The sequence below is a fragment of the Lathyrus oleraceus genome, chromosome 1 (assembly GCF_024323335.1).
Source record: "Lathyrus oleraceus cultivar Zhongwan6 chromosome 1, CAAS_Psat_ZW6_1.0, whole genome shotgun sequence".
Classification (NCBI taxonomy): domain Eukaryota; kingdom Viridiplantae; phylum Streptophyta; class Magnoliopsida; order Fabales; family Fabaceae; genus Lathyrus; species Lathyrus oleraceus.
This window is the reverse complement of record NC_066579.1, coordinates 280,330,984-280,357,094: the sequence shown is the minus strand read 5'-3', so window position 1 is coordinate 280,357,094 and position 26,111 is coordinate 280,330,984. Positions and strand designations below refer to the sequence as shown.

Below are 26,111 nucleotides of genomic sequence, written 5' to 3'. Positions count from 1 at the left end.
GAATGGGAAACCCAAGGATCCTTCCAAGCTAAACATCATCAAAGAAAGTGGGTCAGTACAGGTAATCGGAATGAACCTCCAGGGGGTATCCCACAAATAAAGTGGAATACCAGGCAAACCATCTCTACAAGAGTCATATGAGCCCTCACAAAAACTCAACAAAAGGGTTAGTGAAACACGATAAGCATTTTTTTCATGGATAACAGTTTGGTTTCAGAAACCTCAAACCCTGTGGCATACACTTCAGAAATTAAACGATTAAGCATTCAAGGCATTATTTATACATTCATACATAATTATGAACCCGTGGGCAAAAACCTAATGAAATTCATCCATCATACCTCAAATATTCAGAGTATTCAACTTCAAAGCACAAAGGTAATGGGAATAAGGGCAAACCTGATTGGAGAGCTTGATTGAAATTGAGTTGCACCCGTGAGGTTTACAAAACAATCTTTAGGGTTTATGTGAGGCAGAGGTGATTCTGTGCAGTTGAGTTCCCTTCAGGGTTTGGAGGCTGCTCTGAGTTCTCTGTCAGGTTTCTCTCCAGGTTTTGTCTAGGGTTTTGTTCCAAGGAAACCTCAGAGTGTTTTGCTTCTCTTCCTTTTTCTGTCTGTTCTCCCTCTTTTATAACCTGATTTTCATGGCTTTGTGGGCTCAAATGAGAGAGGTCCAAGTCTGAGATTTTTCTTTTATTTATTTATTTATTTTTTATTTATTTATTCATTTATTTATTTATTTATTTAAAAAAAATTTTTCGTTTTTCGTTTTTTTTTCTTTTTTCTTTTTTTTTTTGCATAACACGTGGGCTTCGCCTAGCGAGCAAGACAGCTCATGAACAAACCTTTTCTCCTTCAAGATTAACGTTTTGACTGACGAATAGACCCCTGTTGGAAGTAACTCAAGTCTTTCCCTTGTGTTGACTAATCATCTAAATAGAACCCACAAAGTGTCCTGGATGATGTTCAAGCTTCTTGGAGCTAATCCCGATTGACATGATGAAATGCAATGTATCTAATGTTAAATGACCTAAAAATGAATGCGTGAATAAGGAGGGCAAATTTTGGGGTGTTACACTCTTGTAGCCCAATGGGCAACTCATTGATATGTACTTGTATTCCGTTTTCTTGATATATGAATAAAAGTGTTTCTTGGCTATTGGCTTCATAAACTGTCTCTCTTTATGCTTTGTATTTACTTATGTTGATAAACAAACTCAAGGATTCCTTGGAAATGTCTTCCGTTACAAAAAATGAATATAACATAAATAAATATGCATATCGATATTTTTTGCATACATGCATGCATTCACACATTTATTTGTCATAAGCCTCCAGAAAATAAAATGCTTACTCTCGCCATCTTTCCAAAGCAAAAACGACGACTCGTCATCATTATTTCACTCGCGCAAACAAAACTAAGATCATGGCTGACTTTGAAGCTGACAACGTTGTTGTCCGTGAATCACTCGCCCAAGTCCAGGGCCGAATGGACCTGTTCCAAGGCAACATGGAGGCCATCTTGGAGCTCCTCTAGACTCCGAGGGCTCCTGCCTCTGCCAACACTACTGATGACAATGCCACCCGTGCTGCTGGGGTGGCCAATCCAGTAGTTATTGTTAGTACTACTATTGAAACCCCTATGGAGATTATAGTGCCAACTGTTAAAAACCGCCAATTGGTTCCTGCAGATATGAATAGGCTTACTGCTGCCTATCCTTGGCGAATGCCCCAGAACTTCGCTGCTCACTTCGCCAATGGAGGAGCCTTCTTCCCTCATCCAAGTCTCACCGCCACTGCTACTGCTGGAAACCCTACCTTCTCGTGGCGCATCCCAACTATTCAGACTCCTCCGGTTGATGCTGCCAACCCTGAGGACAATCAAGGTCAGGTTCCTCATTAAACTCCTGACGTTTAAGGTGAGTACAGAGGCCCGCACCTACATTTTCAGATTCCCGCCCAAGCAGCTCAACTTGCGAGCATAAATCAAGCCGCTCCCTTCAGTTATCCTGGGGAAAGCTTTGTGCCCATGCTGAACTGCGCACCCGCCAATCCTGCACTCCAGTATGTGCAGACAAGGGCACCTCAGGCCCCCAATGCTCAGGCTGGAGGACAATATCCTCACTTGGTGCATGCTTCTCAGACAGTTCCTCTGGGCTTCTCATACCCGCCTCAGATGTTGTTTGCTCCAAACATGCCTACTCAGATAGCTCCTGAAACCTCTCGACCAACCATTCAGGTCACTCCTCCCGTTTCTGATCCGACCAGACCTACGGATTATCAGCTCTTGGATGACAAAATAAGGGCCATCGAGGGTTTCTCAGCCTCTGGTATCGATGCTCGAGACCTCTACTTGGTCCCGAACGTTGTGCTCCCAAAAAAATTCAAGGTGCCAGACCTCCCAAAATACAAAGGCCTTAGCTGTCCTCGCAGTCACGTCACCATGTACTATAGGAAAATGGCGTCGTAGATCGACAATGTCAACCTGTTGATCCATTGCTTCCAGGATAGCCTATCTGGGGCCTCCCTAGATTGATATATGGGTTTGGAACGTACAAAGATCCGGTCATGGATGGACCTATCCAAGGCATTTTTGAAACAATACAAGTATAACCTTGACATGGCTCCGACAAGGCTTCAGCTACAAAATCAAGGGCAAAGACCTAATGAAACCTTCAAAGAGTATGCTCAACATTGGCGCGAAATAGCGTCTAGAGTCCGACCAACACTATCTTATAACAAACTGGTAGATATCTTCATGGGTACATTCCAAGGGATGTACTATGAGATGATTGGGAGTTCGTCCGTACATTTTGCTGATAGGGTAACTATTGGCGAGCGTGTCGAAAACGGGCTGAAATCAGGGAAGATCACAGATACAATCGCTCCACAAACAACGAACAAGAGGTCACATGGGGGCTTCACAAAGAGCCAGTGGATATTATTAACTTGGATTCTGAAACTGATAAAAAGGAAGTAAAGGTTGGGGAATCTCTTGTCAAACATGTACACTCCGAGTTGGTAGAGTTATTACGTGAATATGTTGATGTCTTCGCTTGGTCGTATCAAGATATGTCAGGGTTAGACACTAGCATCGTCGAACATGACTTGCCACTCAAGCCTGAATATCCTCCAGTCAAGCAAAAGCTCAGAAGGACTAGACCCCACATGGAACTCAAGATCAAGGAAGAGGTTAAAAAGCAGCTTGGCGATGGCTTCTTGGCCATTTCTGAGGATCCGCAGTGGGTCGCTAATATCGTTCTAGTTCCGAAGAAAGATGGTAAATTCAGAATGTGTGTAGATTATCGAGACCTCAAAAGAGCGAGTCCAAAGGATGACTTCCCTTTGCCTTATATTGATGTTTTGTTTGATAATACAACTCAGTTTTCCGTCTTTTCTTTTATGGATGGGTTCTTCGGGTATAATCAAATAAAGATGTCGCCAGAAGATATCGAGAAGACAACTTTCATCACACCCTGGGGAACTTACTTCTACAAAGTAATATCGTTCGGCCTGAAGAATGCAGGGGCAACATATCAGCGCGCCATGGTAACCCTCATTCACGACATGATTCATGAAGAGATTGAGGTTTATGTGGATGACATGATTACCAAATCCAAAACTGAAGAAGATCACTTGGTGAACCTGAGGAAATTGTTTATCAGACTCCGAAAGTTTAAACTGCGCCTGAATCCAGCTAAATGTACTTTTGGGGTCCGATCCGATAAACTCTTGGGTTTCATAGTCAGTCAGAAGGGCATTGAGGTTGATCCAAACAAAGTTCGAGCCATCCAAAAAATGCCAGCTCCCCGAACAGAAAAAGAAGTCTGAGGTTTCCTTGGTCGACTCAATTATATCTCCAAATTCATATCACACTTAACGGCTACCTGTGAAGCAATATTCAAACTGCTAGGAAAAAATTAATCGATTGTGTTGAACGACGATTGCCAAGCCACATTCGATAAAGTAAAAAAGTACTTACAAGAACCTCCAATCCTGATACCACTGGTTCCTGGTAGGCCTCTCATTATGTACCTCACAGTACTCGATGAATCTATGGGCTGCGTTTTGGGTTAACATGACGACACGGGCAAGAAGGAACATGATATTTACTATCTCAGCAAGAAATTCACTGAATGTGAGACCAGAGACTCACTTTTAGAGAAAACATGTTGTGCTTTGCTTTGGGTTGCTCGACGCCTGAGACAATATATGATTTGCCATACCACTTTATTGATATCCAAAATGGATCCGATAAAGTATATCTTCGAAAAGCCTGTTATTACTGGTAGAATTGCCCGGTGGAAAATGTTGTTGACCGAGTATGATATTCAGTATGTGGCCCATAAATAAATAAAAGGGAGTGTTCTATCTGACTACCTTTCTCACCTACCTGTCGAAGGTTATCAACCGTTGAGGTTTGAATTTCCAGACGAAGACATTATGTTTATCAGAGACTTCACTATCTCCGGCTTTGAGGCAGGCCCCGAGGAAGGCCCCGAACCAGGATTGCAATGGAAGCTCGTGTTCGACGGAGCTTCCAATGCTCGTGTTCGACGGAGCTTCCAATGCTCGAGGCCATGGCATAGGTGTTGTTATCACTTCTCCAACCAGTTTCCACCTTCCATTTACTGCTAGATTGTATTTTGACTACACCAATAATATGGAAGAATACGAAGCATGTATATACGGTTTGGAGGCGGCCATCAACTTAAGGATCAAGATACTGGAGGTATACGGTGATTCAGCTCTAGTAATCAGTCAGGTAAAGTGTGATTGGGAGACTCGGGATAGCAATCTGATACCTTACAAGGAGCATATCAGAAAACTGGTACCCTACTTTGATGAAATCTCTTTTAACCATATTTATAGGGAAGAGAATCAGTTAGCAGATGCTCTAGCCATGTTGGCATCTATGTTCAAAGTCAAATGGAAGAATGAAGCACCAGTTATCCATATTAACCACATAGATGAACCAGCACATTGTCTAGCAATTGAGGTTGATGTTGATGATAAGCCCTGGTTCTATGACATAAAAACATTTCTGGAAAAACAACAGTATCCCGAGGGTATCTCCATTCCCGATAAGAGGGATTTGAGAAGACTCTCTTCCAAGTTCTTCCTAAACGGTGATGTGTTATACAAGCGAAATTATGATTCTGTACTGCTCAGATGCATGGATAGACACGAAGCTAGTACGATCATAAAATACATACATGAAGGTTGCGAGGGTGTCCATGCGAAGGGTCCTGCTATGGCCAAGAAAATCCTTTGGGTTGGGTATTACTGGACGACAATGGAGGTTAACTGTTACAACTTTGTTAAAAGATGTCACAAATGTCAGATATATGGTGACAAGATCTTTGTGCCACCGACTTCGTTGAATGTTTTGACTTCTCCATGGCCTTTTTCTATGTGGGGTATCGATATGATTGGGATGATAGAAGCTAAAGCTTCCAATGGTTATCGATTCATCCATATCGCCATCGACTACTTTACGAAATGGGTCGAAGTTGCTTCATATGCTAATGTCACTCGACAAGTGGTTTCCCGATTTATCAAGAAAGAGATAATCTTCCGTTATGGGATACCTAGAGAGATCAACACTGACAACGCCAGCAACCTCAACAACAATATGATGAAGGAGTTGTGCGAAGAATTTAAGATCGACCACCACAACTCTTCACCATACCGGCCCAAGATGAACGACACCGTGGAAGCAGCCAATAAGAATATCAAGAGAATCGTCCAGAAAATGGTCAAGACATACAAGGACTGGCATGAGATGTTAGCCTTCCGCACATCTGTAAGACCCCAATTTTGACCCTAAGATCCCTCATGGCATCATAACATTACATTTGCATTGCCTCAAGGATCATAAGCATCTTGGTTCCCTTTGCCTTTGGGTGGGACCTCTTGTGAGTGGTTTGAGATCACCAAGCATGCTTGAATCGTATATCATTTCTTTTCTTATTTTGTTTACTAACCAAAAGCACAAAAATATGTCACTAACATCTTTTGTTTGTAGCTTAAGCAATCACAAGGTCAAGAGCTTCAAGGAGATCCTTTGTGCAGAGATATGGCCAAGAGAAGATGATAACAAGCATGGTAATGATTCCTAAATCTCTCATCCATCAAATATTCCTCCCTAGCATCTCAATTCATCATTTTGACCAAAACAAGTCAAAGGGTTTGAGGTTTGTTCCTAAAGAAACCCTAATTCATCTGTGCATCACAATGCCTTGCTCTTGAAGCAACCTCATCCCATGGTCAAATAATCAAGGGAAGTTCTTTAATTCTTCATTTTTTTGCATATTTGAACTTATTTGAGTATCCTCAATCATCAATTCATCAAGATATGAGTCATGGACTTGAGAAGTTGATCAGTCAATTCATCTGACTATTTTGAAATGCACTGAGACCTAACTTTTTATGTGTTGGTCAAATGGAGATGATTCCAAAGGCAAACATATTCTTAAGGACAATATGAACAACTTTCATGTTCATAAAAAATTTATTTGAAGCTTGGAAGGTCATCTCCCATTCTAATACATCATAGGTCATTTTGACTGAAACCCAAATTTTGGGTCAACTTCCCAAGGACATAACTCATTCATTGTTTATGATTATGAGGTGGGATCAAATGCATTGGAAAGCTTAAGATGTATACTTCATATGTTATGTTGGACAAAATTTCAAAATCTCAAAGTAAATACATGTGATAATGCAAATCATTATAGGTCATTTCGGGACAAATGCATTAAAAGGCAAAAAAGTCCAACTTCAAGTGCCCATAACGCTTTCACCAAAAATCCAAATGATGCAAAATTTAAGTCAATTTTGATTGTATTGAAAAGATCTACAACTTTTATGTAGGAGGTTTTTTCATTTGAGGCTTGCATCATCAAACACAAAAGGGCTTGAACATTGGCCAAATTTAGAAACTTTGCCTTTACATGTTTTGCACCTTGCACTTTAAACTCAAATTTCACCAATTTCCACACTTCAAATGTATTTTTGCCCACCATAACAATTGTTCCTTACATCAAAACCTTTCCAACCATTATTCACATGATCATGTTTGGATTTGGCAATTGGTATTTTCGAAGAGGAGAAGTTTTAGTTCAATTATGCATAACACCTCAATATTCCATGCACAAGCAAATTCAAAGCAAATTACACGTCCATTTCATTCCAGACTGAGCTCAGCTTGCATTTGGATTTGGTTTTAGGCCTTGTGCATGATCATGCAAGCCCATGCAAGGAATGTCCAACTTCATGCACACGGATTGAATCACCCTCTCCTTGCCATTTCCTCTATAAATAGAAGCTCTATTCCATTCAAAAATGATCCCTGATTCAATCTGAAATGCTGCAGAAATCAAAACCTAGCCATCACTAAAGGAATTTCAACATTCTTCTAAAAAATTCAGATCTGAATTTCAACTACCTTGGTTGATTTTCAGACCTATAATTCCTCAGCCTTGCTTCCTCTTCATCACTAGATCTTACTGCAAGCTTTGGTTGTGAAGAATAGTGCTCTCCATACCTACATTTCAAAGGTGGATATCAGAACTTTTTCTCTTCGAAATTCTTTGATCCTTGCTCATTTCTTGAGTTCCTTGGTTTGGCTGAAGTCCTCTCAATAGATGCATCTGATTTGTGCTTTCAATTTTGTAAAAACATGAAGTTCATGATGAACACCATCGAGCTCCCATCTCTGATTTCTTTCTTAATAGAAATCTAGAGTGTAAGTGAGTGGTATAGGAGTGATGTACATCACTTCCTCTTTCGATTGATGCCTAGATCATTCATTTTGGTTTTCTTTTTTCGTTCTGCAAATTTTTGAAGTGGCCGGAGAAGACGGTGGCGCTGGCCACCGTCTGGTCTCCAGATTGGATCTGAGTCATCCATCTCAGTTTCCAGATCTAATCTCATCCACACAATGTTATGACTTCCAATAATGCGCCATGTAATTCAGTTGAGTAAGGACCATGTGATTCTAGTTTCTATTTCTGATTTTTAATATTTTTTATTTTGTCATTTGATATTTTTTGTGAATTCTCTCTTTTCTGGTTATTTTTAATTCATTTTAAATAGTTTTTGATATTCAAAAAATACAAAAATATTTTCCTAACATATTTGAATGATGATGGATCTATGAAAAATATTCTCATTAATTTTTTAATTTATTTGAGATTTTAGTTCAATTAGGTTATTTTTATTCATTTTTAATTGATTAAAAATAGTTGCTGACTTTTAAAAATGCTGAAATTTTTTGTCAAACTTTGTTTGACCTTGTTGAACTTGGGATAAATCACTTGGACCTCTCAAGGTTGATTTGAAGTGATTTTGAAGTTTGACCTTTTCTATTATTTTAATTCAAGTTTATTTTAATATTAAAAAATGCCAAAAAATTATGCTTATTGTTTGATATCCAATCTTCATCTCACTTCTGATTTCTCATTGTTTGACTATGACTTTCAATGTCATTTGGTCAATACATATGGATTGGTACATCTTATTTCATCTTATGCATTTTGATCTTTCCATTTCCTTATCCATTCCTCATCTCCTTCTTCTTATTCTTCTTTTTCTTTGATCAATGAGTTGAAGGTTGATAAGTTAGCATTGATTAGGGAGACTTAATATTCCTTGATTCAAATATAATTCTTCTTGATCAATTGATCAAGTGAATGGCTTTGCATTAAGGATAGGTTGTTTTCTGAATCATGCAAAAGGCTTATCCATTTGCTTTTCCCTTTGCTCACTTGAGCACATGTTTATGTTAATGCTATTTGCCTTTTGCTCACTTGAGCACATAATTGTGTGTATACTATTGTGCTTGTGTTTTGTTTTGTTTGTTGTGGACAAAATGCAAAGAAATGGACAAATGGACTTAGTTTCTAGGACTTTCCCTATGCAAATTGGAGCAAAAGGACCTTAATGATGAAGATGGGTTAGAAGGACCAAACCTCTAAACTCAATCTTGTCCATTCTTGATTTACTTCATGGAACTTTTGATGTGTGTGTTCTTGTGCTAGGGAATCCTATGAGAGCTCAAATTGAAGAACCATTGCCATATTCATCCGAAGTGAAAGATACAAGATTCATTGAGGAACTTTCCAAGAGCTTGATTAATTGTTGATTGCTTGAGTTTATGCTTTGTGTGATTGCTTATTCCAAAGGATGGGAGCTACTTGGATCATCCATATGATCTCAAGAGAGGAACTTCATTGTGGTTTTGTTTCTTTATCCCTCACCTTTTGCTTTGCTTAGGACTTAGCCATTCTTCTTCTTCCCTCCACTCTAACCCAAGCCAAAACTTTTGTGCAAACATTTAACACTTGTTTTCAAACATTAGAAACCTAAGCCTTAGGCTTTTGATTTTCAAACCTTCTTTGCATAACACTTATTTTGAATTGAATCTTTAAGTCAACTTTGACCATTTTGTATATACTCCTAACTGGTAAATATAACCCATTCAAATGTCTTTTTGTGGTTCCAATGGCCACTTTCTTAATCAAATTTTCCATAACCTTTAGCTATTAGGTTTGAGTTATCCTTGAGGTAGATGTAATACTCACCTATATCCTTAGTGATGGACAATAAGTCTTCCATGCTTATTATAGGGTTAACCCCTCACTAGCATGTTGAAGTTATCCTCACATGGTGGATTTGTGGTTTTAGGTTGAGTTTTCTCCCTTGGATAACAAAAGACCTTAAGGCTTTTGGACCAATCAATCCACCAACTCATTTTGAGATTGTTACCCCGAACTACGAGGTTTTGATCCTAATCTTTTTTAAGATGGTACGTAGGCAATGGGTTTATCCATCCAAACACAAAATGTAAATAACTTGTATATTCTCTTCTCCCCTCTTCAATCATGTTTGCACAAACAAATTTTCACAAAAACAACAACCTTACAACAAGTATGAAAAGGGCTCCCTAGGAGTACCTAGGATGTTTTGGGTGCCTAACACCTTCCCATTGCATAACCAACCCCCTTACCCAGATCTCTGACTCTTTTTTACTAGTTTTTGATTCGATAAAACTTTTAGGTTTTTGTTCGCTTTCTAACCATTCCTTTGGATAAATAGAAGTGCGGTGGCGACTCGACTTGTATGATTTACCTTGGATTTAGTCAATATCGCTAATGGTAACGAATACCCCGCTACAGAAAAGTGGCGACTCTGCTGGGGATAAAATCTTTGCCTAGTGGGTTTTGCCTACTTTTCATACTTGTTGTATTGCATTGTATTGTTTTGTGACATATTTTTGTGCAATTTGGGATTACTGTATTGTATGTAATGATTGAATTGCTTGAATATTAATTCCTTATATGCTTGGTGATCTTTGTAAGATGAGTTCTATACCCGGACTCGAGTGCACTTAGGATAGGAGAATGGCGTAGTCTTGTTAACTTGTGTGGAGTTATTCCTTAGCAAGTTGACTTGCAAGTCCATTCACTTGGTGGAGGTCATGTTGGGATCAATAATGTCACACAAGTAAGTTGTGGTTAGACATTACTCTTTCCAATATAGACCTTAGAAGCCAAGGACCTTAGTTTACCAAGCCCATCTTGGCCTATTCTTAGGATGTAGTGCGAAAGTCGTTCAAATGTAAGATTTGATACGATTGTTACGCGATACTACACGCATAAGAGTCTCTCCTGAGAATATTTTTGGAAAACGAGTAGTCGTTTATCCGATAATATCTGAAAGATGGGATGATGACTATGGGAACCTCTTGTAGAACATGTTTGGCAGGTTTAAACCCTAGTACACTCCCTTTGGGTGGTTCTTAACCAAGACTCCATGCTCGTGACTTGCAACAAACCCTTGATTCATGGTTGATCCGTTCATGTATCCTTAATATCAATGTAACTTGGGTGTTGATAAGGTGTAAACCATAATCCACCAAAATGGATGATTGATATTAAGGATAATATGATCCATCCCATGATCTTTGTTTGGTGTGCTTTGCTTGATCCTTGAGTGTGATTGTTGCATTCATGCATTCATGCACTCATTTGCATCCATATCATCAATAATGAAGAAAACTTTCAAGGAACTTAAGGGGTTTATTTGCAAAATTTTCAGACATGGAAAGACAAAGAAAGAATACAAAGAAGTACAGTTTCAGACAACCAGATTTGAAAGAGTTAAGGAATCTGACATCTTATGTACTAGATCCCTTGGGTTTCAAGACTCGTTTTGGGAAGCTTCTTCCTCTTTTGACTACTCAAGTGGACGAAGGATTGATGAGTGTATTGGTGCAGTTTTATGATCCCTTGTACCGTTGCTTCACATTTCCGGATTTCCAGCTTTTGCCCACACTTGAGGAGTATGCCTACCTTGTGGGTATACCTATTCTAGACTAGTTGTCGTTCAGTGGCTTGGAGAGTATTCCTACTTCTCAAGAGATAGCTGACATATTACACATAGACGAATCTCTGGTTAGTGCTCATATGACTACCAAAGGTGGAATTCAAGGTCTCCCTTTTGAGTTCCTAATTACTCAAGCTATTGTGTACGGGAAGGCCATGAGTGAGGATGCCTTTGAGGCCCTATTTGTACTTCTCATCTATGGGTTGGTATTGTTCCCCAACATCGACAAGTTTGTGGATATGAACGCTATTAGGATTTTCTCTACTCTTAATCCCGTTCTGACTCTGTTGGGTGACACTTACTTTTCTTTGCATATGAGGAATGCAAAGGGTGGTGGTGCCATTGTGTGTTGTTTTCCTCTGTTGTATAAGTGGTTTATTTCTCACTTACCACAGACGATCGCCTTCAAGGAGAACAAGGGATGTCTACGGTGGTCCACGAGACTCATGTCTCTCACTAATGATGATATCTCTTGGTATAACCGTGTGTATGATGGTGTGCAGATTACCGACTCTTGTGGTGAATTCTCCAATGTACCTCTTATTGGTACATGTGGTGGGATTAACTACAACCCTGTTTTGGCACGTCGTCAGCTTGGGTTCCCCCTAAAGGATAAACCCAATAACATTCTGTTAGAAGGTGTGTTCTTTCAGGAGGGTAAAGATCCCCAAAACTTGAAGGGCAGAATGGTCCGCGCTTGGCGCAAGATTCATAGGAAAGGAAGGAAGGAGTTTGGTCCTAAGAATTGTGTTGCTATGGAGCCTTACACTGCTTGGGTTAGGAAGAGAGCGTCTGATTATCTCATGCCTTACGAGTATCCAAGACCTACACCTATGGTTATGGCTGGGCCTTCAACCCTCCCTGACCAAGGAGTAGAGGAGTTGAGAGACGAAGACCGATCACGTGCTTGGATCCGTGAAAGAGAGGAGTTGCTTCAGCAGATCAAGGAGAAGGATGCTTTGATAGAGTTCCTCGAACATCAGGTTATTGAATATCCTGATGATGCATGGACTTCTCTACTTCCTCAGTCTTCCAAGTTTTGGAAGAGGAAGTATGATCGACTCGCCAAGGAGAAGGCGGATATGGAGGCAGCCTACAAGAGGGAGGTGAAGAGACTTCGTGCATCTTATCTTCCTGTGTCCAGAGCTTTGGAAGATTGCTTCTAGGGATCCATAAGATGTTTATTTCCCTTCTCTCTTGTATTATATTTGGTTACCAAAACTGTACTTCTTTAGTGTAAAAATGTTTCCAGATATTATTTGATGAGATATTTCCATATGTGAGAAATGTTTAATACTTCCAAACTTTGCAAATAGAACCCTAAAGTTCCTTTGAAATAAAAGAAAAAAAATCACGTGCATAAGCAGGTTTTGTTCCCGGCTTCTTGTCCTGTGGTCTAACTCTGTGTTCTTCATTTATTTTGAAGACAGGCTGACTCACCGGTACTACACCAGAGCCAACATTTCAAGACTGATGGATCATCTAGAACAAGAGAACCGCGAGCTGAAAGAGGAAGTGGCCAGATTAAGTGCCCTGATGGAATCATTCATGGCTTCCTAGAGCCAGTCTTCTCCGACACCTTCAACTCCTCCCCAGAGGACAGTCATCTCTGAGATTGTCTCCTCGACTGTGCCTGCAGCCAGTGCACACTTTGTTCCAACGGCCATGCCAGCCGGATTCCCGTGGGGGATGCCTCCCAATTTCATCCTCGAGGGTCCTGCTCCCACCTTTGCTTCTATGCCGGCATCTAGCCCGGTCCTTGTTGTTCCTCCTCCTGTCATGCATACTTTTCCCAGAGTAGACGACACCATCTATCATTCTGAGCCGTCTGAGGGTCCAGATGTCTATGAGAAGATGGATGCTATGAACGATTAATTTCTTGAACTTTGCAAGGAATTGAAAACTCTCAGAGGAAAGGATCTTTTCGGCAAGTCTGCTGAATGTCAACTCAGACCGAAAATGACCAACTGCTCATCAACTACTTTCAGAACAGTCTGTCCGGTGCCGCTCTGCGTTGGTACATGGGTTTAGACAGTGCGAACATCCGATCCTTCAATGATCTTGGCGAAGCCTTCGTCAATCAATACAAGTACAATATGGATATGGCTCCCGATAGGGATCAATTAAGGGCCATGTCCCAGAAGGACAAGGAAACATTCAAAGAGTACGCCCAAAGGTGGCGAGAGTTAGCAGCACAGATCGTGCCTCCGCTAGAAGAGAAAGAGATGACTAAGATCTTTTTGAAGAACTTAAGTTCTTTTTATTATGAGCGGATGATTGTTAGCGCTCCTTCTGACTTCACCGAGATGGTGAATATGGGGATGCGTCTAGAAGAAGGGGTTAGAGAAGGACGTCTGACCAGAGAAGAAGGCTCTTCTGCCAAACGTTATGGGTCGTTTGCGAAGAAGAAAGATGGTGAGGCACATGCTGTGATTTCCCATGTGAAACCAAGAAGACCCTCTATGAGGAGAAAGACCGTGCGTCCCGCCGGTAACCAGCACCAGGTGGCTCATATAGCACCTATCTTTAGAGACAATCAACAGTACCAGCAACATAACAACAATCAGCAACCACATCCACAATATCAACATCAACAGCACCGTCCACAACAGTAGGCCTACCAGCCTCGAAATAGTAATCAAACCAGCACGAGTTACGAGAGGAAAAGGGTCACCTTGGATCCTATTCCGATGACGTATGCAGAGTTATATCCCTCTTTGATAGAGAGAAAGTTGATTACTCCGCGAGACCCACCGGCTATACCTACCAATCCCCAATGGTGGTATAAGCCCGAATTACACTGTGTTTACCATTCTGGTGCTCCCGGCCACGATGTGGAGAATTGTTACCCTTTGAAGACCAAGGTTCAAGACCTTGTGAGGTGTGGCATTTTGTGTTTCGAGGACGTAGGTCCTAACGTGAAGAAGAAGCCATTGCCCGAGCATGGGAAGTCTGTCAACATGGTCCAGGGCTTCCCTAGCAAGTACAAAGTTAAATATGTCAGTCATATTCAACAATCTCTGGTCGAGATGCATCGTTTGCTATGTGAGTATAGTCATTATGAGCATGACCACGATAGATGCCGAGTCTGTTCTGTCAATCAAAGAGGTTGTCGCCAGGTGCGCAAAGATGTTCAAGAAATGCTGGACGAAGGAGTTATTGAGATCCTTCAAAACAGAAATGTTGACGAAGATGCTGATGAGGTCAACGTAATTTCTCCAGTATTTCGGATCCCCGAGCCTGTTATCATCAAGTATAATGGTAGCAAGCAAAAGGTTTCTCCCACATTAACCATCAAGCCAGCCGAACCAATACCATACTCTTCTGAGAAAGCGGTCCCCTATCGCTACAATGTTATCGCAGTAGAAAATGGGAAAGAGGTGTCCTTGCTATCTTCATCTGTTGTTAACATTGCTGATGTTAGCGGTTTGACCCGTAGCGGTCGTGTATTTTCAGCACCCTCAAAGCCTCAAACTAATGCTGATTATGTTGAACGCTCGATTGGGAATGCTGCGAACACTCCGAATCTGACACTTGTTGTTAAGCCCTCCTCTACATTGATAACTCTTGCTTCTGGTGGCCCAAGCGGCAATATAAAAGAAAACTGCGATGAGATGCTGAAGCGAGTACAATGTTGTAGACCAGCTTCTACAAACGCCATCCAAGATATCTATGCTATCATTGCTTTTGAATTCAGAACCACACCGAGAGGCTCCGTAGAAGGTTTTGGATGTGGCATATGTGGATCACGATGTCACGATAGAAAAATTCGATAGCATTGTTGCAAACATTACTGCTTGTAACAACTTGAGTTTTTATGACTCTGATCTCCCCGAGGAGGGAAGAAACCACAACTTGGCATTACACATATCTATGGGTTGCAAAGACGATGCCATGTCCAATGTGTTGGTGGACATTGGGTCATCATTAAACGTATTGCCAAAATCCACTCTCTCAAAACTATCATATCAAGGGCCTCCCATGAGGCAGAGTGGAGTAGTTGTGAAGGCTTTCGATGGGTCTCGCAGAACTGTGATTGGGGAAGTTGATCTCCCAATCAAGACCGGACCAAGTGATTTCCAGATTACCTTCCAGGTTATGAACATTCACCCATCGTATAGCTGTCTCTTAGGCAGGCCATGGATTCACGAGGCGGGCGCCGTGACATCCACCCTACACCAGAAACTGAAATTTGTGAAGAATAAGAAGCTGGTGGTGGTAGGGGGAGAAAAGGCTCTCCTGGTTAGCCATTTGTCTTCCTTCTCATATATAGATGCTAAGGATGAAGTTGGAACTCCTTTCCAAGTTTTATCCATTGTTGAACCTATTGACAAGATAACTCCATCATTTGCTTCCTACAAAGATGCAAAATTGGCCATTGAGCGTGGTGCAACCGTTGGTTTAAGGAAGATGATTGAGCTAGAAGACTACAAGTCTCGGGCTGGCATAGGTTATTCATCTGGGGTCTTCAACACGCAAGGGCTGTTCAAGAGTGGAGGATTCATCCACACCAGTCAAGGCGAGGAGGCTGCTACCATCTTGGAAGAAGACGAAGAGGATTCCTGCAATAATTGGGTCGCTGTGGATATTCCAACAGTTATCCATAAGTCGAAGTAATGTTCATTGTGTTTAAAAACCCTCCTCCCATGCCAAAAGGAGGAGTGATGACATTGTCGGTGCATAAATACAATGATGTTTTCATTCAATAGATTCATGTTAAATGTTTGTTTTCCAATTATTTTCCCTTTTCGCTTTTTGCATGAAAATTGGTGATCACATAAAACCTAAAAATAGAATAAAACCAATCTTTTCATCTGCATAATGATTTTCCTTGTTTGAATTCTAAAGCTTTTCATATCCAAAATCATTATGCAGGTTGATTAAACCCATTGAACATAATGACCCAACACCATCTCCCAACTTTGAATTCCCTGTATTTGAGGCTGAAGAAGATGATGTTGAAGAGATTCATGACGAGATTACCCATCTACTTGAGCATGAAGAGAAGATCATTCAGCCGCATCTTGAGAGTCTGGAAACAGTCAACTTGGGCTCTGAAGATTGTGTGCGAGAAGTAAAGATTGGGGCACTCCTGGAAGAATCTGTTAAGAAGGGGTTGATTGAATTGCTACGAGAATATATTGACGTCTTCGCCTGGTCATATGAAGACATGCCGGGTCTAGATACAGATATTGTGCAACATTTTCTACCTTTAAAGCCTGAGTGCGTGCCTGTGAAGCAGAAGCTCAGAAGAACTCATCCTGATATGGCAGTGAAGATCATAGAGGAAGTCCAAAAGAAAATTGATGTAGGGTTTCTGGTGACTTCTACATATCCTCAATGGGTGGCCAATATTGTGCCCGTGCCTAAGAAAGACGGAAAAGTCCGAATGTGTGTTGACTATAGGAACTTGAATAAAGCTAGCCCAAAAGATGATTTCCCTCTACCACATATTGATATGTTGGTAGATAATACAGCTAAATTCAATGTCTTCTCGTTTATGGACGGATTTTCCGGATATAATCAGATTAAGATGGCACCTGAGGATATGGAGAAGACAACATTCATCACACCTTAGGGAACATTCTGTTATCGAGTGATGCCCTTCGGTTTGAAGAACGTCGGAGCCACGTATCAACGAGCTATGACCACCTTGTTTCATGATATGATGCACAAGGAAAACGAGGTATACGTTGACGATATGATTGCAAAGTCAAGAACGGAAGTTGAACATGTAGAGCACTTGTTGAAGCTTTTTCAGCGTTTGAGGAAGTATAAGCTCCGTCTGAATCCCAACAAGTGTACATTTGGAGTCTGTTCCAGCAAGTTATTGGGCTTAATTGTTAGCGAAAGAGGTATTGAGGTTGATCCTGCCAAGGTCAAAGCAATACAAGAAATGCCTGCGCCCAAAACTGAGAAGCAAGTCCGAGGTTTTCATGGCCGCTTGAATTATATTTCCAGATTCTTATCCCATATGACTGCCACATGTGCACCGATATTCAAGCTCCTCCGGAAAAAGCAGTCCCATGATTGGACCGAGGATTGCCAGAAGGCTTTCGACAGTATTAAAGAGTATTTGTCTGAGCCTTCGATTCTATCTCCGCCCGTGGAAGGCAGACCTTTGATTATGTATCTGACTGTTCTTGAAGACTCAATGGGTTGTGTCCTTGGTCAGCAAGACGAATCAGGAAAGAGAGAATATGCTATTTACTACTTGAGCAAGAAGTTCATCGATTCTGAGTCTCGATACTCAATGCTTGAAAAAACATGTTGTGCTTTGGCTTCGGCTGCTAAGTGCTTACGCCAGTATATGTTGAATCATACGACTTGGTTGATATCCAGAATGGATCCAATCAAGTATATCTTCGAGAAGCCTGCTTTAACAGGGAGGATTGCTCGTTGGAAAATGTTGTTATCTGAGTATGATATCGAGTATCGAGCTCAGAAGGCTATTAAAGGTAGTATCTTGGCTGACCACTTGGCACATCAGCCGATTGAAGATTATCAGTCAGTTCAGTATGACTTCCCAGATGAGGAGATTCTGTATTTGAAAATGAAAGATTGTGATGAGCCTACACTCGATGAAGGGACAAAGCCTGGTTCCAGATGGAGTATGGTGTTTGATGGCGCTGTAAATCAGTATGGAAATGGTATTGGGGCAGTGATTATTACTCCTCAGGGCACACATATTCCTTTTACAACAAGGCTAACTTTCAAATGCACGAATAATGTGGCTGAGTATGAGGCCTGTATTATGGGATTGGGGCTGCATATATAGTTTTTGTCCGTACGGACTTCATTTTCTCACTTTTTCATTACGTATTTTCTGCGTATTACTGTGGTTAAACTTTGGAATGAAGTCCCCAATAACACTGTGATGCGCTTGGACAAACTAGCTCATGTATTTGCAGTAGAAGAGGTGAAAAATGATAAGCCGTGGTATCATGATATCGAGTGTTTCCTTCAGAACCAAATTTACCTGCCTGGGGCATCTGTGAAAGATAGGAAGACTCTAAGGATATTATCAGGAAGTTTCTACCTCAATGGAAATGTGCTTTATAAGAGAAATTTTGACATGGTGCTGCTCAGATGCGTGGATAGACACGAAGCAGACCTGTTGATGACTGAGGTCCATGATCAATCACCATTTATGCTAGACAGTCCACTATTTAACCGTAAATAAGTCAGGTAAACTGTGTAAATTGAAGCATTTTTAGTTAGATATAAGCTCAATTCTATAATATTAAGTGTGTTGTTACTTATGAGTTTCTTGAGGATATTTTACGCTTTTTGGTATGTTAGCAGGTAAAAAGCTAGTTTGGAAGCTCGGGAAATCAAATGTAAGATGCCAAATCGAGCCCGAGCAAGAAAACGGAAGAAAAAGCCATTTTTTGGAGAACCTGCTGTCCATACGCGTATGGCCTTACATGATACGCGTATGGACCTTCACAGTACGCGTAGCATACGCAAATGACCAGAAGGGTGGAAAATTCAGCCAAAAGACCAGCTTCTGGTGATACGCGTACCAGTCTGGGCAATACGCGTACCAGTCTGGGCAATACGCGTACCAGACTGGGCAATACGCGTATCAGAGGCTGTGTTACGTGTGGTACGCGTTTGGGACCAGCCAATACGCGTATGGGACAGCTCAATACGCGTATGGAGCACAAAATCAGGAAAAATCCAACTGAAGAGCTATTAAGAGGCCAGACCACGATTTTCCGGGGGTTGGACAATTTTTGGAGAGAAAAGACGCGTTTTGAGAGCTGGAGACTCAACGAATATCCAAGGATTCATATGTTCAAGAGTTTTCCGACTATTGAAGATTGATTCCTCACGAAATTCTGTAATGACAACAATATTAATCTTTGTTTTTACTTTTATTATGAGTAGCTAAACCCCCCATTGCTAGGGGGGTGACCCTGATTCTGAATGTGACAGATTTGATGTTTATGAAAGTATTGCTTATTTCTTCTTTTCCATTAATTTGTTCTTATCGCCGTTCTTTGTGCTTTATTCGTCGGACCAACGAATGATGATTAATATGAATAGTGTAAGCTGGACAGCAATTATTCATTGACCTGGATAAGAACTTTGGATAGTAAAAATAACCTAGGACTAGGGATTTTCTATCTGACCGGTAATTCTTGATATGTGAATGCTTGAGTATGAACCTAATTGTTTATGGACATAGTAATTAGGTTACATAATCAAAGGTCTATTACTAAGGACTTAGGAATAGATACCCTTGAGGACCGGAATTAATTTGACAGGAATATTGTCTAAGTCTTCATAAATTATATCTGTTACAGGAAGATTCATTCACCGAACCCTAGCAATCTTCTCTCATTTGTATCTCGTTCAACCTTTTTACTTGTTTTCTTTATTTGAAATTGGTAGGATAATTATTCACCACACAAAAACCAAAGGCTTTTGTCTAATTGAAACAATCTATAAACTCTGTATTGTCAAGCAGTCCTTGAGATCGACAAACAGGGAAATTCCCTTTTATTACTACAGTGAGAAAAATAGTACACTTGCTATTTTCCCATCAAGTTTTTGGCGCCGTTGCCGGGGACTGCCAAAGATAGTAGAGTTTATTAATTTATTTTCAATTAGAATTTTGTTGCTCTGCATCTAAAATTTTATTTATTATTAATTGTATTTTTATTATTATTATAACTAACTTCTGTCTAATCTGTGTATGCGAGGTAATGCCTCAGCTGATTTTCATTTTGACGCAGAACCAGAGAGAACATTGCGCAAAAAGCTCAGAGAAGCTAGAAGAAAGAAACTGGCCAACTCTGACACCGAAGAACCGGTCACACCAGTTTCTGCTCACTCCGAAAAATCTGAGTCAGACACAGATTCACATCCAGACACTGCAAACATGGCTGCAGATCCACCTCCAGCGGAAAGACTTTTAGGTGATTATGGCAGACAGAATAACCCAGCAGTGCGGTTGACCATTGTTAACCAACCTGTTAATGTTGCTCACTTCCAGTTACATCCCTCAACTATCCGCCAGTTAGAAAGCAAACCTTTTGCAGGAAAGATCAATGAGGATGCAAACAAGCATCTGCAGAGGTTTCTGACTATGACTACATCATTAAAAATTGATGGGCATTCTGAAGAGGCAAAGAGATTGGTCATGTTCCCATTCACGTTATCTGAGGACGCTGAGGAATGGTTCTATTCCCTACCCGCAGGAAGCATTACTACTTGGCAACAAATGGAAACAACATTCTTGAATGAGTATTTTCCTGCTTCTGTGTATATCCGTAAGAGGTATGACATTGTGAATTTCAAACAGAAAGACGGAGAGACACTTGGAGATGCATACAAAAGATTCAAGAGATGTTTAGTTGCATGTCCTACACATAATCTGGATGAAACTGAACAAATGCAGAATTTTGTAAACGGGCTGAAAATGAAAACTAAGCAACTCATTGATACAGCTGCTGGTGGCTCATCAAATTTTTCAACAGCAACCGGTATCAAAAAGATCATCGAAGCTATTGCAGCAAATGAGCATTTGGAATTATATGACCGTACTGTGAATCAGCCAGAGGGAAAAATTGACTTGAAATTAGCAAATCAGGTAGTGAAAATGGAGGACCAGGTTGCTGCTGAGGTTGAAAGAAGATTGAAAGCTATGAATTTAGGTACCCAGACGGTTGCTCAAGTGCAACCGGTTCCGACCATGATTTGTGAGATTTTTAGTGGACCACACTTTACTATGCATTGTGTTGCAACCGCAGAACAAGTGCAAGCTATAAATTACTTGAGGCAGAATAATCCCTACTCCAATACTTATAATCCGGGGTGGAAAAATCATCCTAATTTCTCTTGGAAAGATCAGCAGGGTAATATTCAGAACCAAGGACCTCCACAACAACAACCACCGTACCAACAGCAACCTTATCAGCAACAAGTTCCAAAGAAAGCTGATTGGGAGATTGCTATAGAGAAGATGGCTACCCAGAGTATGCAATTTCAGGAAGAAACCAGAAATAATCAGAAGAGCACCAATGCATCCATTAAAAATCTGGAGATTCAATTGGGTCAGATAGCACAACAGATAACAAATTCCCAAACACCAGGCGCATTACCTAGTGCAACAGTGACAAATCCGAGGGAGCACAATAATGTGAGTGCGGTAACAACAAGAAGCGGGAAATCTGTTGAAGATCTTAAGAAGAAGGATGAAGAAGAAGATCAATTGCTTGAAGTGGACCTGGAAATCTTAGAAAACAAGACACCAACTGAGGAAGAAAGTGTGACACTGCCGGTGGTGCAAGAAAAGCTACCTGAACCAAAACCCATCATTAAGCTTCCATTCCCACAAAGAAACAAAAAGAAGAAGCAAGATGAGAAAAATTTTCAGAAATTCATGGAGTTGTTTAGGAAACTAGAAATCAATATTCCATTCTCTGAGGCACTCGAGCAGATGCCTATCTATGCGAAGTTCATGAAAGACATCATCTCCAAGAAGCGCACCACTGACACTGACCCTGTTATATTAACTGAAACTTGTAGTGCTATTTTGCAGGGTATGAAGATTCCAGTAAAGGAGCCAGATAGAGGTTCTGTAACCATCCCGTGTACCATTGGAGATAGGTCTTTTAAAAGGGCGCTGATTGATTTGGGGGCTAGTGTTAGCCTTATGCCTTTGTCTATTTACAGGAAGCTGGGAATTGGAAATGTTCAGGATACCAGAATGACACTTCAATTTGCTGACCACTTAGTGAAGAGACCTTTTGGGGTAGTTGAGGATGTTCTGGTCAAAGTTGATAAATTTGTTTTTCCTGTTGATTTTGTAATTTTGGAAATGCCAGAAGATGAAGAGATACCTCTGATTCTGGGAAGACCTTTCTTAGAAACAGGTAGATGCATGATAGACATTGAAGGAGGTACCTTGACCCTAAAGGTATATGATGAAGAACTCAGAATTGATGTCCGGGAAACTATGAAACATAAAGAGGAGATGTGTACAAACCACTCTGTTGAAGTAATTGATCAAATGGTAACTAGCACAATGCAAAGAAAGTTTCCGGAATTACCATTGGAAAGAGTTCTTAGTCTGTCGGTCAGAGAGATTGAAGAGAATGATGATGAAAAAGAAAAAGAAGTGCTTGCCATGCTGGATACACAACCTCTTTGGATGAAATCCAAACCACGTCGGTGGGAGGATCTGAGATCCTCACCAGAATTAGAAAATGAAAAGGTAACTAAACCAGGTATAAATTTTGAATTAAAACAATTGCCTGTAAATCTTAAATATGTCTTTCTAGGATCTGGAACAAATTATCCTGCTATTATCAGTTCTGAGCTAAATGCCATAGATGAGGAAAAGTTGATACAGGTACTAAAGAAGCATAAAAGTGCTATTGGGTGGACTATTGAGGATTTAAAAGGTATTAGCCCCACAGTATGCATGCATAAGATACTGATGGAGGATAATCAGAAACCAGTAGTGCAACCACAGAGGAGGTTAAACCCAGCAATGAAAGAAGTGGTAAGGAAAGAGGTTGTAAAGTTGTTAGATTCGGGAATGATTTACCCCATTTCTGACAGCTCGTGGGTGAGTCCAGTGCATGTGGTACCCAAGAAAGGAGGAACCACAGTAATTTTAAATGAAAAGAATGAACTGATTCCAACTCGCACAGTGACAGGGTGGCGAGTATGCATCGATTACAGGAGACTGAACACTGCAACAAGAAAGGACCATTTTCCTCTCCCGTTTATTGATCAAATGTTAGAAAGACTTGCAGGTCATGAGTATTATTGCTTTCTGGATGGATATTCGGGATACAACCAAATTGCGGTAGCCCCGGAAGATCAGGAAAAAACTGCATTTACATGTCCTTATGGTATTTTCGCTTACAGACGGATGCCATTTGGGTTGTGCAATGCCCCAGCTACTTTTCAGAGATGTATGACATCTATATTCTCCGACATGCTTGAGAAGTATATGGAGGTGTTTATGGATGATTTCTCTGTGTTTGGTTCTTCTTTTGATAATTGTTTAGCTAACTTGTCTCTTGTTTTGCAAAGATGTCAAGAAACTAACCTTATCCTCAATTGGGAGAAATGTCATTTCATGGTGCAGGAAGGAATTGTGCTAGGACACAAAATTTCCCACAAAGGAATTGAAGTGGATAAAGCCAAGGTGGAGGTGATAGCTAACCTCCCACCTCCTGTGAATGAAAAAGGGATAAGGAGTTTCTTGGGTCATGCAGGTTTTTATCGCAGGTTTATCAGAGACTTCTCAAAAGTCGCAAAACCGTTGACTGATTTGCTAGTCAAAGACAAGCAATTTAATTTTGATAAAAACTGCATGGTAGCTTTCGAAACTTTAAAGAGTATGTTGATCAGTGCACCTGTTGTAATCGCCCCCGATTGGTCCTTGCCTTTCGAAATAATGTGTGATGCAAGTGACCTTGCTGTGGGGGCTGTCCTAGGACAGAGAAAGGACAAATTATTGCATGTGATTTATTATGCTAGTCATGTCCTTAACCCGGCCCAGATGAATTATGCAACTACCGAAAAGGAGTTGTTGGCCGTGGTTTATGCTTTTGACAAATTTAGATCATATTTGCTTGGTTCAAAAGTCATTGTGTATACTGATCATGCTGCTTTAAAGTATTTGTTTGCTAAGCAGGAATCAAAGCCGAGACTTTTGAGATGGATCCTCCTCCTTCAGGAGTTTGATTTGGAAATCAAAGACAAAAAGGGGTGCGAGAATACGGTCGCGGATCACTTATCTCGCATGTCCCCAATCAAAGAAACTGAGGAGGATCATCCTATTCGGGACACATTCGTTGATGAGAAAATACTTGCTGTTCAGGAGATACCATGGTTTGCTGACTATGCGAACTATGTGGTAGGTGGGGTTATACCTGATGACTTTAATTCTCACCAAAAGAAAAGTTTCTTTATGATTGCAGGTTATACCTATGGGAGGATCCATTTCTCTACAAAAAGGGAGTGGATGGTTTGATCAGAAGATGTGTTCCAGAAAGAGAGCAAGCCGATATTCTGAAAGCTTGTCATAATTCAGAGTATGGTGGACATTTCAGTGGAGATAGAACTGCAGCAAAAGTCCTCCAATCAGGTTTGTATTGGCCGTCACTATTCAAGGATGCAAATTCTATAGTCCGAGAATGTGACAGGTGCCAACGAATGGGTAACATTACAAAACGGAATCAGATGCCACAAAACTCCATGCTAGAAGTGGAGCTGTTTGATGTTTGGGGAATTGATTTTATGGGACCCTTTCCGCCATCCTCTGGTAAGAATTACATATTGGTTGCGGTCGATTATGTGTCAAAGTGGGTAGAAGCTGTGGCATCACCAACAAATGATGCTAAAGTGGTGGTGAATTTCTTGAGGCATAACATCTTCTCTAGGTTTGGGGTACCACGGGCTTTAATTAGTGACCAAGGTACGCATTTTATAAATAAACTCTTGGAGAATCTGTTGAAGAAGTATAATGTCAAACATAAGATAGCCACACCATATCACCCCCAGACGAGTGGGCAAGTGGAAGTATCCAACCGTCAAATAAAGCAAATCTTAGAATAGACGGTAAGTGCTTCTCGGAAAGATTGGTCAGTAAAGCTGGATGATGCATTGTGGGCATACAGGACTGCATTTAAAACACCAATAGGTATGTCCCCCTATCAATTAGTTTACGGTAAGGCTTGTCATTTACCACTCGAACTCGAGCACAGAGCTTTCTGGGCCTCCAAATTCCTAAACTGTGATCTTTTTAAAGCTGGTGAATCCCGAATTCTTCAACTTCATGAGTTGGAAGAATTCAGGAATCAAGCTTATGAAAATGCCAAAATTTACAAAGAACAAACAAAAAAATGGCATGATCAAAAGATACAGAAGAGGGAATTTCGGGAGGGACAACTTGTACTGCTATTTAATTCCAGGTTGAAGCTGTTCCAAGGGAAATTGAGGTCAAGATGGTCAGGACCATTCGTCATTAACAAAGTACTTCCTTATGGAGCAATAGAGCTTAAAAATGAGAAGAATGGCGACACCTTCAAAGTCAATGGTCAGAGGTTGAAACCATACAATCCCGGTGAAGGGGGACCGATTGAAACTGTTAAACTCATCTGATGTTGAGGTGTCCCGTCGAGCCATGCGACGTTAAACGAAGCGCTGCTTGGGAGGCAACCCAAGGGAGGTTTGATTGTTAGTGTCATTTTATTTTCGCCGAGTCAGTTTTTTTTAGAAAATCAAAGAAATGAAAACAAAAAGAAAATTTTTGAAAATGAATCTGCCAATACGCGTATGGGTCTTATGATACGCGTATTGGACACCAAAAATGCACGCCTCTGGTGAAACGCGTATGATACGCGTATAGACGAAGCATACGCGTATGATACGCGTAAGGGACCAGACCATACGCGTATTACCCTATGATACGTGATCTGTTACGCAGATCATGTTTTACACTTGTTTCAGCAGCGTATGATACGCGTATGGAAGAGTGATACGCGTAAGGTACGCGTAAGGGAGCCTGATACGCGTATTGGCAGCGTATCATACGCGTATCAGTTTTATGGGGCTGCATATATAGTTTTTGTCCGTACGGACTTCATTTTCTCACTTTTTCATTACGTATTTTCTGCGTATTACTGTGGTTAAACTTTGGAATGAAGTCCCCAATAACACTGTGATGCGCTTGGACAAACTAGCTCATGT

At 40.8% G+C, this 26,111-nt stretch overlaps 1 pseudogene; it reads left to right on the top strand.

The window, feature by feature from the left end:
* Positions 1–1,641: 1,641 nt before the first annotated feature.
* Positions 1,642–24,977, top strand: LOC127103316 (uncharacterized; annotated as a pseudogene).
* The last annotated feature ends 1,134 nt before the right edge of the window (positions 24,978–26,111 follow it).